The 9,986-nt window shown below is 40.1% G+C and overlaps 1 non-coding gene across 1 annotated transcript; it reads left to right on the top strand.

Annotated features, from left to right (window-relative positions):
- Positions 1-202: 202 nt before the first annotated feature.
- On the top strand, positions 203-340 carry LOC114811489. Its single transcript, XR_003759187.1, has one exon. It is a non-coding gene; the product is annotated as a small nucleolar RNA SNORA7 (small nucleolar RNA).
- Positions 341-9,986: the final 9,646 nt, after the last annotated feature.

Below are 9,986 nucleotides of genomic sequence, written 5' to 3'. Positions count from 1 at the left end.
AATTTAAATAATTTGCTTTGCTTCTATTTCAATATTTCTACTTTAACAAAAAGATGTTTGCAAATAATTAATAGAAATTTACAAAATAATTATTCTTTATTCAATTACACTTTCCAATTACACTTTACACCTTCTATCATGCTTAAGGCTGTAGCAGGAAACTTATTTTTTCTTCTGTATTTCCCCAAGGGCTCTGTGTTCTCCCCTCTCAGGGTCACACCTGGAGAGTTTCCAGTTCTCTACCAGTCTCGGCTATGGGAGGGAGAGTCAAGCAGAGGCCTAACCATTCCATTCCTAGCTTGGGCAGTGGCTAGTGAGTGGAAGGCAATCTGCTACAAGTCAAAATTCACCCATGCTGGGCAGCAGTGGCACGGGAGAGAGTCGAGGACGGAGACTAGAGTTTACTGTGCAGAAGGCCTCCCTCAGTGATAAACCACCACTGCATTTTTACCAAGAAAACTCTATGGCTTCACTACCAGAAGGATTGCATATGAAGAGTGGGGCGTTGTGGGAGAGATGTGTCCATGGTGTCGCTATGGGTCGAAAATGACTCGACGGCATAAGACAAGACTCTGTGTTCTGCAGTCATTATACACTTAAAAACTTCCACTGCCTATATCATATTCACCTTGTGCCACGATAGGAGAAGAAGGGGGGAGAGTATGAAACCCCACAGGAAAAAGAAATTCTTAGTTTTTAACAAGCAAGTCTTTAGTTTAACAGGAAAGTATATAGATGTATCCTGTTCACCTTCACTGCAAAAATATTTATAAAAGGGAACCAGATTGGTTTAACTGTTTAAATATAGTGTTCCCAGTTCTTAGAATAGTGCCTGGCAAATAGCAAGTGCTGCAGCGTGGCTCAGTGGAAAGAGCACGGGCTTAGAAGTCAGAGATCATGGGTTCTAATCCTGGCTCCACCACCTGTCAGCTGTGTGTGACTTTGGGCAAGTCACTTAACTTCTCGGTGCCTCAGTCACCTCATCTGTAAAATGGGGATTAAGACTGTGAGCCTCACGTGGGACAAACTGATTACCTTGTATCTACCCTAGCGCTTAGAACAGTGCTCAGCACATAGTAAGCACTTAAATACCAACATTACTATGATTGTTAACAAATACCATTTAAAAAAATGTAGTGGTCAGTTTTCAAAGAAGACACCACTGACCTTGGCTGAAAGAAGTGCTGAAAGGGCCAATGCAGGATCCACAGTCCCGAACACATTAGACACATAAAAATGCTGTTCCTTGTTGTGTTGTGCTTATTTGTACCATCTGGGGCTGTTTTCTCTATATTCTCCTTTTCTATCTTCCCGTACAAAGCTTTTGCTCGGAATCATTCTTTTTGTTGGCAGTTCACTATGCAGGTCCATCCTCTGCAACTGACTCCCCACTTTCAGGGGATGAAGGATTGTTTTACAATGTCCTTAATTAAGTCAATTAATATATGAGGATCAGGACAAGGCTTCATGCAGTGTTCTGCTTGCAAATTCACTAAGCTCAGGAACAGGGTCCCAAATGGAGAATTCAATGCTTTGCACATTTTAAGGGTTTCATAAATGTTAGCAATTGAAAATAGCATCAACACCAACAAAATGAAAACTTTTCTCAGGAATCTTTAAAGTAATACTATAGTGGGGTAACTCCAAGAAAGATAGGTTGACTATACCTCAAAACGCAGAAACACACTCAGCTCTACTTCTGCCCACCACATCTTTCCTGGAATTTTTCTACGAAATGAGGGAATGTTTGTCTGACAACAGGAGCTTGTTTGGATAAAGCATGGTGTAGGGTTGGAAGAAATGGTTTGTGCCTGTCTGTGGGTGTCTGTGTGTATATATGTTCATATATACATATGTATGAGTGAATATATGTATATTTACACACATATAATTCATGCTTAAATACATATATCTACATGTATGTGTATCTTGCAATTAATCAGTGTTATTTATTGAACACTTATTGAGTGCAGAGCATTTACTAAGGATTTGGAAGAGTGCAATATTGTGCCGAGACAGGATGCTTGCCCTGAAGGAGCTTAAAATCAAGTTTGTGAGACAGAAATTAAAACAAAACTAGAGATGGGGGACCAACAGATTATGAAGATATGTACAGAAGTCCTGAGGGGATGGGGTGAATATCAAATCGCTTAAAGGTTATGGATTTAAGTGCATTGTTTACATAGAAAGGAGGGAAATTATGGTGGGGAGATGAGGAATTAATCAGGGAAGGTTTTTGAGGGAAGATGAAATTTTAGGAGGCTTTTGAAGATGAGGAGATTGGTGAACTGGTGGATAATTGTTTTGATTCATTGCTTTTTATTACTGGCATATTTTGGAGATTCATTCAATAATGTTCAATAATAAATAATATTGACAATATTTATTATATTTTAGCCACATTTTAACAATATGTTTATAATGCTTTGGTCAAATTTCAGCTTCTTTGGAATGGAATCCTGATTTACATTATTTCCTAGGGGAAGTTATACTCCATTTAACACTGCTTTCCTTAATACTTTTATATTCATGGAACTAATGATCAATAACTGAGGATTTTCAGTGTGTTGGTTTATTCATTTAGGTCATTTTTTTATTGACATTGATATTTTGCCTACTTTTGTTGTACTAATTTTGTCTATGCTGTCCAATTGTTTGCTTCTGGATGGCAGGGGTTGTGTTACATGGTTTTAAAATCTTTTCAAAAGCATAATACAGTGCTCTTCATTGTGATAGGGCTAAATAAATATCGATGATAATAACAATGATGATGAAGTCCACATTATGCACAATGAAGTTGTGGAATGAAATCAATCTAATAATAATAATGATGGCATATGTTAAGCATTCACTGTGTGTTAGGCACTTTACTAAGTGCTGGGGTGGATACAAGCAAATCGAGTGGGCACAGTTCTTGTTGCTTGTGGGGCTCACAGTCTTAATCCACATTTTACAGAGGAGATAATTGAGGCACAGAGAAGTGAAGTGACTTGCCACAGGTCACATAGCACACAACTGGCGGAGTCAGGATTAGAACCCATGACCTTCTGACTCCCAGGCCCATGCTCCATCCATTACACCATTTAGTAAGGTTAAGGCTATGCTGTTCACCTCAACACCAAGTAGGGATATGTATGTAGCCTGAATGACAGAGGATACCCAATAACAATAACTGTAGTATTTGTTAAGAGCTTACCACACATCTAGCCCTGTTCTTATAAGTTCTTACCACATACAAGGCTCATAGACAAAGAAGGAAAACAGATATTAAACCCCCACTTTACAGATGAGGAAACTAAGGCATTGAATAGCTAAGTGACTTGCCTGGGCACACAGCTGGCAAGGGGTGAGGCCGGGATTAGGACCCAAGTCCTCTGACTCCCAGGGTATTTCTGCTAAGCCTTGCTGCTTCAACCCAAACTGCTGCAGTATGGTGAGCTGAAATGAGATAGGGAGATCAGGAAAATGCTTTGAAGGTCCAGAGAAGAACAGCCAAAATCTAGGGCAGCTACAGCAACCAGTCCAGCCTGACACATTGCAATCAAGAAAAGAATAAGCTTTCAAGGGGTAACTCTTAAAGAATTATGGATCTATGAAGAAAACAGAAAACAGCAACAGGCATTGCAAATAACAACCAGAGAAGCCGAAGAGCAGATGTTCTTTGTGTGTGTGCATTGTGTGAGAGTGATTGTCCCATGTTGTAAATATTTCACAAAATTTTTATGTCTTTTCCCCCATTAGAGTGCAAGCTGCTTGTGAGGAGGGAACATGTCACTTCTATCTGTTGTACTTTTCCAGGGAGAGAGAGAGAGAGAGGGAAAGTGTGTTTAGGGTAACTGTTAAATATTTACTACATGTCCAGTACTGTATTAGGTGCAAGGAATCAGATTGAATCCCATCCCGGTTCTACGTGGAGCTCCTAGTAAAAGGTGGTAGGAAAACAGGTATTGAATCCTCAATTTACAGAAGAGGAAACTGAGGCACAGAGAAGTTAGATAACTTCCCCAAGATCACACAGCAGACAAGGGTTGCCTCCAGGAATCAGGCTAGAACCCAGATCCTCTAACTCCTAGGCCTGTGCTCTTTCCGTTAGGGCACACTACTTCTCAAGTGGTTGGTAGAGTTCACTGCACTTACTGGATGCTCTCCAAATGTCATTTCTACTACTGGAAAGTCCTCTCCCTTCATAGCCAACAGACAATCACTCTCCCCACCTTCAAAGCCTTCTTAAAATCGCATCTCCTCCAAGAGGCCTTCCCTGACTAATCCCTCATTTCTTCTTCTCCCACTCCCTTCTGCATCACCCTTGAACTTGGATTTGCAGCCTTTATCCACCACTGCCCAGACCCACAGCACTTATGTACGTATCCATAATTTAATTTATATATATATTAATGCCAGTCTCCCACTCTATAATTTAATCTCATTGTGGGCCCAGAACACGTCTTCCAATCTGTTTTACTGTATTTCCTCAACTGCTTAGTAAAGTTCTCTGCCCAAACTAAGAGCTCAGTAAATATGATTGATGAATATTATACTACAACTAAGGATGGCAGAGTGGATAAAGCACTGGCCTGAGACTCAGAAGATCATGGGTTCTAAATCTAGCTCCGCCACTTGTCTGTTGTGTGACCTTGGGCAAGTCACTTCACTTCTCTGTGCCTCAGTTACCTCATCAATAGAATAAGGATGAAGACTGTGAGCCCTATGTGGGACGGTGACTGTGTCCAACCCAATGTGCTGGTATCCACCCCAGTGCTTAGTACAGTGCCTGGCACATAGTAAGAGTTTTACAAATACCAGAATTATTATTGTTATTACTACTACTACTGATATATTGGCTCCTTCAGGCACACTCACATTCACAAGTGAATTTCCATATTAACAACATCAACTCCAAGTACAAATAGAAATAACAATTAGTTATGGCCCCAAGTTGGCAAAAATTACTTATCCGCCAGTGCCATAGTTAAACCTTTAGAAGATATAGCCTCTATTTTAATAGGGGTTTGGTACTTTTATAAATGGAATTTGAGAAGTTCAAAACCTTCTTTTGATTGATGTCTGGATTTTGAGGTTTAACTTTCTGGTCATACTCAACGTCACTTTAGCAATTAGTAGCATTGAGTAGTAGTGAGTGAGTTGTAAGCATTACAAGTGAGTAAGGTAAAAATAGTTATCTAACTTAAATTATTTTAAAATTATTCCTTTCATTGGCTAAGACTCTCAGCTACACTGTGATCTCATTCTGGTTTCCTGCTCAAAGCAATCGACTCATTCTTCAAAATGAGTAGAAAGAGCAATAAAGCTTCCTGAATACTCTTTGGAAAGTATTTTAGAATAAAGATTTGATTTTGCTTAAATCAGAAGCAACCTACTGAAGCTCTTTACAAAATCTATTATGAACTCAACTTCCTATACAAAAAGAAGGTTTCATCCATCATCAGCGCCCCTTAGAGGGCTGTGATTCCACTGTATGTACAAAATTATTTACTTAATTGCTAAGGTTGCATGACTATTATTTGAGCTAAACCAGCACAATTTCAATTCCCATGTTAAAATAATACAAATAACAAACTATTATGTGGATGGTGGAAATTTTGACTATCTTCTACCACGTTGGATTCTCATAAAAAAAAAAAATTGTTTCGATCCAGTCCTAGACTACTTGCTTCTTTTCTCATTCCTCCCTTTGAGCCCATGAGTCCCTGGAGGTTGCCTTGTCCCAATCCCAAATCACTGAGATTAGCAGAGCTGAATTATCAGATCTATCCCTCACTGATTCTAGGCCATGATATTAAACCTTAGAAACTGAGAATGATGTAGTAGAGTTGTCACATGGTCCAAAGTTGATGCTGTTGCTGGGGAAATCACATCCACGAGTCAGTCCTTGAGGCACAATGACTTCTATGCTTGCTTCCTTTTTCCAGGAAAACATAATAGTGCAATTCTTCTGGCAAAGTGGAGAATTCCTAAGACATGAATGGTTAGATGATTCAGAGGAGAAAGCAGGACATGCACTTGAGTTGTTTCCATTATAATGATGACTTGCACTGAGCCTTCCATATTCTCTGTGCTGGCACTCCTGTCTCCAACAGCATGCATATGGGGGATGATTTGTAGGGAGAACTGGGACAGTCAGCAGTCTGAGAAGCGAATATCATTGAGACCTCAACAACAGTCAATACCTCTGTGCCCTCACTCATTTGATCAAAGTCAAGAAGGTTGTCCCAATTTCTTACAAAAATCAAACTTGAAAGAGATACCACTGATGGGAAAATTATCCTATGAGTAGGTATAAAACCATCAAGTGGGCTTGCACTCTTGTATTTTTTTTCATAGTGCTGATGGCTTACTTTGATTCTTCATCATTCTCCCACCTAATGTCTCCTGCAGCCAACTGCACAAATTTCCAGGTGGTTGGTTAGGATGCGAGTGCAGTGTGTGGCTGTGGAACAATATATCTCTATGCATCCTCAACAATGAGTGAGCTGCTCTGATATGCTAGGGCAATTGTTATGTATCTTCACTGAAAATATATATATATATATATATACATGCATAACCACATATCCCGAGAATTACAGCATGAATTTTCCATAATGTGAGTTTCAAAAATCCATTTATTAATCAATAGAATTTATTGAGTACCTATAGTGAACAAACGTTTCAAGAGTTCCACAGAGTGCAAAATAGGTAGAAGACATAATCCCCCACACTGGGTGATCTAACAGCCTATGTGGGGACACAGACACTTAATGAATCCTCACATTATAGGAGAACGAGGTGTATTCTAGTCACAAAATCACCTTGACAAATTGAGGGAAATGATGTTCAGTAGGGTTACAGGCAAATCAGTACTTTAGATTTCAAAATATAGTTGTGAGGAATGATTGACACCTCATAAATTCAGTCAAAAAAGCATCCAGGAGCCTTAGTGTTCTGTATTCTGAAGTTGCATCAGAAAGGGAGCAGTGCTTTGACAAAGCTATCATGGTTGAGGATATAATAGCTAGAAAAATGAAAAGCCAAAAAACAACCATCTTGGTATGCTTTAATAAGGTGAAGACCTTGTTATAATGAAGTATTGGTTTCCACATTTCGTGAGGGGTGTGAGAAATTGGAGCAGACTCAGGGAAGAACATCTAAATTATTAAGGAATTGAAAATTGGGATCTATAAGAAAAGGTTAACAGAATTAAGGTTATTTCATTTAGGAAAAAGAAGGCTGAGAGGCAATGTTATAACTCTCTCCAAGTATTTGAAGTCTTCAAATTGAAGGGTTATTATAAGGAGGGATCTGATTAGCCATCATTATCTTCTCAATTATCACTCAATCCATCAGTCAATCAGTGACATGTATTGAGTGCCTCATAAGCAAAATACTATATTAAATGTTCGAGAGAGTAGAAAAAAGCAGAATCCACATAACTTGCACTCAAGGAGCTTACGGTCTAAAGACAGGGGTAGGCAGAAATGCTTTTCAAATGGTGTAAATGGGAGGAAGCAGCATAAATATGTCAGAATGAAGCAACTGAATAAATGAAAGACTGTACAACTAAGCATTTAAGAGCTGAGGAAAGGAGACAGCCATCAGATCATTAGTTATTTAGGCTCAATGTAAGTCTTTCTTCTGTAGGCCTGTACTGCCATCTGCTTAGTGAGGGTGTTTAATGTTGGATTCTCCTATAGGATACGATGGATGAGCTTCATTTCTGAGACTTCAGGAATGGAAACTTTACTGGGAGATTGATCGCAGTGGTAGCGATGTGAATTGGGACACTCACCCTCTCTCTTCCTTCTCGATCATGTTCTGGTTGTGGCCCAGAGTGCAGTGAATGAGGAGGTGGGCAGGGTTGCAGATTTTATAAATGCCAGAATCACATTTGGCCAAAAAACACAGCAGAGTGCCAATTTCTATACCTGTAGCACCGTGACCCAGCATGTTAATAATAATAATGTTGGTATTTGTTAAGCGCTTACTATGTGCCGGGCACTGTTCTAAGCGCTGGGGTAAACATAGGGGAATCAGGTTGTCCCATGTGGGGCTCACAGTCTTAATCCCCATTTTACAGATGAGGGAACTGAGGCACAGAGAAGTTAAGTGACTTGCCCATAGTCACACAGCCAACAAGTGGCAGAGCTGGGATTCGAACTCATGAGCCCTGACTCCAAAGCCCATGCTCTTTCCACTGAGCCACGCTGCTTCTCCTTTGTCTTGGTAAGTGTCGTGGTCCTTACTGCCCAAATTGGCCAGAGGTTTTTGAGGATTCCTGTTGAACCTGTCCAACACTCAGATTGGCCAAGGTGAGTTTTCTGTCAAAAGCCTTCATGCCTGATGGCATATACAAACCAGGTCTCCTGATTTCCAGAGCTATGTTTTTTCTGGGTGCCCACTAAAATCCTGTCATCATCACATCACAAGTTATTCATTAAGCACACTTCAGTGTGCCAACTCCAGCACAGAGCAAATTACTTAATGTACACAGTTCCTGTTCTCCCTAAACTAACAATTTATAATTTGAAGATACAGCACATGTTGAAAAAATACCTCTCAAAACTGAATAAAGTCCATAATGCAATTGATACTCTTTAGAACAGTTCCAGAATTTCACAGCTTTTGAGGGAAACTTCCTGCACAGATCTTGATGAGAATATTATAAATAGATGTGAATCAGTCAGTCTGAAGGTCAGATCTTTGTTGATTTCTTTGTGGTTATGGGAGATGTTAAACTCTTACTCTTGAGGGTGATGATGGGAAAGTATAGAAGGAGGGATTTCTTCCTAGTTTTATCCTCATATCTTGGGACCTTGAGGTTGGAGGAATACTGAACCACTGGAATGACCTCTCATGACTCTTCCTGAAACTCCAGAGGATCAAAAACTGAGTCTCAGGCAACACCTTGTCCTGTGATTTATTCACTGATTGATTCAGGATAGAACTAGGAAAAGCTGACCAAAATTAGTTGGGAGAAAATTTTGGTTCACAGTCAATGTTGATATAATGGACAAATAAAACCTACATCAGGTCAAGGATGCCTTGGAATTTCTATTCCTGTAGATATTTCAGAATATGCCTCCTTATCCTCAAAGCAGTGAGCTAAACTAGATCAGTCAATCAACCAATCAATCAACCATATTTATTCAGTGCTTAGTATTCATTCATTCAGTTGCTTACGGTGTGCGAAGTACTGTATTAAGTGCTCTGGAGAGTACAATATGACATGGTTGGTAGATCTGTTCCCTGCCCACAATGAATTTATAGTCTATAGGACTACACAGACATTAATATAAATAAATATATTACAGGTAAGTACATAAGTGCTGTGGGGCTGAGGGAGGGGTGAATAAAGAGTGCAAATCAAAATGCAAATATGATGCAAAAGGAGTAAGAGAAGATGAAATGGGAGCTTAGTCAGGAAGGCCTCTTGGAGGAGAAGTGCTTTTAATAAGTCTTTGAAGTTAGGAAGAGTGATCGTCTTGTCAGATATTCATTCATTTATTCAATAGTATTTACTGAGGGCTTACTATGTGCAGAGCACTGTACTAAGCGCTTGGAATGTACAATTCAGCAAGAGATAGAGAAAATCCCTGCCCTTTGACGGGCTTAAAGTCTAATTGGGGGAGATAGACAGACAAAAACAATAACAATAAATAGAATCAAGGGGATGTACATCTCATTAATAAAATGAATAGGGTAATAAAAGTATATACAAATGAGTGGACAAGCACAGTGCTGAGGGGAGGAGAAGGGAGAGGGGGAGGAACAGAGGAACAGGGGAGAAAAGGGGGCTTAGCTGACAGGAGGTGAAGGGGGGGCAGGGAGGCAGCAGAGGGCACAGAGGGAAAAGGGGAAGCTCAGTCTGGGAAGGCCTCCTGGAGAGGTGAGCTCTCAGTAGGGCTTTGAAGAGGGGAAGAGACTTAGTTTGGCGGAGTTGAGGAGGGAGGGCATTCCAAGACAGCGGGAGGACGTGGGCCAGGGGTCAA

The sequence above is a fragment of the Ornithorhynchus anatinus genome, chromosome 4 (genome assembly GCF_004115215.2).
Source record: "Ornithorhynchus anatinus isolate Pmale09 chromosome 4, mOrnAna1.pri.v4, whole genome shotgun sequence".
In the NCBI taxonomy this organism is placed as follows: Eukaryota; Metazoa; Chordata; class Mammalia; order Monotremata; family Ornithorhynchidae; genus Ornithorhynchus; species Ornithorhynchus anatinus.
Note: the sequence above shows the minus strand (reverse complement) of the source record. Positions and strands in the feature narration are given on the sequence as shown.